This window comes from Aphis gossypii, unplaced genomic scaffold (genome assembly GCF_020184175.1).
Source record: "Aphis gossypii isolate Hap1 unplaced genomic scaffold, ASM2018417v2 Contig00580, whole genome shotgun sequence".
Lineage (NCBI taxonomy): Eukaryota > Metazoa > Arthropoda > Insecta > Hemiptera > Aphididae > Aphis > Aphis gossypii.
In genome coordinates, this window is record NW_026083175.1 from 55,454 (window position 1) to 57,713 (window position 2,260).

The window sequence follows — 2,260 nt, forward strand, 5'->3', positions numbered from 1 at the left end:
CAAATCCAATCTTTAAAAATATGTCGCCAGAAACTATTAGAAGAACTTATCAAATATGCAAAAACCATTTCGAAGGATGCTATTTTTCACCTGGCACTAATCAAAAATTAAAGCTGCATTCCATTGCCTACATTAAACCTTCCTCGTAAGTTTTTGTATATTTTTATTTTATTGAATATTGGTTTTATATTTGAGATCAATGGTTCATAACAATATATAAATATTAAATACTATAAAACCAAAATTAAAATGAGCTTGGTATAAATACAATTTACAACTCGCACAAGTTTTATTTTTCATTTTTAATGTCTTCCACCAACTGCATTCCAAATATCGGTAAACAATTGTATTATAATATAATATTATAACGAAATTGAATACAAAAAGGTCTATGAATATAATATCATCAAAAGTCCAAAATAAATTGATTGATTAATAATTGTTATTTTAATTTGAATGTTGTAACTTTATAATTCAGTTTGTATAAGCATTAACATTTTTTGTTAAAATATAATTAATGTTTCTTTAATATTAATTGTAAGTCAATTAAATAACTATGTTATAAATTAGGTCAAGGAAGACTGATTTAAATTTAAATTATTTAATATTAATTTATGACAGTATGATGTAACTTGATTCATTAAAGCTGAGACTTATAGGTACCTAACTTGTAATCAAAGTAATAATAATATAGGGATGTTGAACATACCATTTTAATCGTTCAATTGATTAATATTCAATTAAAATTGACAGTGATATTTCGTGAAAAAAATCAAGTTTATTTTCATACAAAAATTAGTCACTTTTCTCAATTTTTTAAATTGAAGTAACGGTAGTAGCCCCACTATTGTCTACATAATAGTACATCAATAAACTTACTATTAGTTGTAGCATTTATATGTCACAAGCCCCAAAAAGTTATTCATAACAGAATATTACAAAATTGTATCGTTTGATAAGTTAATTTAATTTTAAAATTGACTACTGTTGTATAGATACAGATGACACAGACTTGCAAGGAATTTTAATGTTGGTTCAAACACCTGATACAAACACCGTAGAACAGAATTATTTAGGTAATTATTTTGTTATTATTAAAATTGTATCGTTTGATAAGTTAATTTAATTTTAAAATTGACTACTGTTGTATAGATACAGATGACACAGACTTGCAAGGAATTTCTATGTTGGTTCAAACACCTGATACAAACACCGTAGAACAGAATTATTTAGGTAATTATTTTGTTATTATAAAAATTGTATCGTTTGATAAGTTAATTTAATTTTAAAATTGACTACTGTTGTATAGGTACAGATGACACAGACTTGCAAGGAATTTCTATGTTGGTTCAAACACCTGATACAAACACCGTAGAACAGAATTATTTAGGTAATTATTTTGCTATTATAAAAATTGTATCATTTGATAAGACTACTTATTTTTGTATTTAACCTTATTTTAACTCAAATAATTGTATTAAGTGTTTTTAATGTTATTGTTATAGACACAATTTGTATGAATAAAAGACCAACAAAGTTGAAAAATAAACAAACTACATTAATGACCAACAAACAGAGAAAAAATCTTACCCCAAATTGTAAACAGCTTTACAGTCAAGTTTTAAAATTTAAAAGAAAACAAGATATACTGTCAAAAAAAAATTTAAACATGAAATGTCGACTGAAATTGGCCAAACAATTTAATAATAGTCCACTGAGAAACCAATTAATGGAAAAAGTAAACTCTACAACTTTAAATTTTATTTTGACTCAAATTAAAATACAAAAAAGAAAAATTGAAGGCAGAAGATACACATTAAATGACAAAATTACTGCTCTTTCTATTTATAAAATCTCACCAAAAGGTTACAAATTTTTATCTTCATTATTTGCTCTTCCATCAAAAAAAACACTATCCAACTTATTACATAAAATTAAATTTCATGCCGGAGTTAACAATCATATAATAAATAATTTAAAATATCAAGCTGAAAAACTAGAGCAATTGGATAAAAACTGTACTCTACTTTTTGATGAAATGGCTTTAGGAACTAATATAATGTATGACAAGAAAAATGATTTTATATTTGGTTTTGATAGTTTTGGACTACAAGCATCACCCAAAATAGCTGATCACGTATTAGTGTTTATGATTAGAGGCATTCGAAAAAAATACAAACAACCGATTGCATACTATTATTGTCAGGGCACTACAAAAACACCTGACTTAGCAGTTTGTATAAAAGAAGTGATCAGTGCT

At 25.3% G+C, this 2,260-nt stretch overlaps 1 long non-coding RNA gene across 1 annotated transcript; it reads left to right on the forward strand.

Annotated features, from left to right (window-relative positions):
• The first annotated feature begins 987 nt into the window (after positions 1–987).
• On the forward strand, positions 988–1,393 carry LOC126554695 (uncharacterized). Its single transcript, XR_007606711.1, has 3 exons — positions 988–1,076; positions 1,153–1,233; positions 1,310–1,393. It is a non-coding gene; the product is annotated as an uncharacterized LOC126554695 (long non-coding RNA).
• Positions 1,394–2,260: the final 867 nt, after the last annotated feature.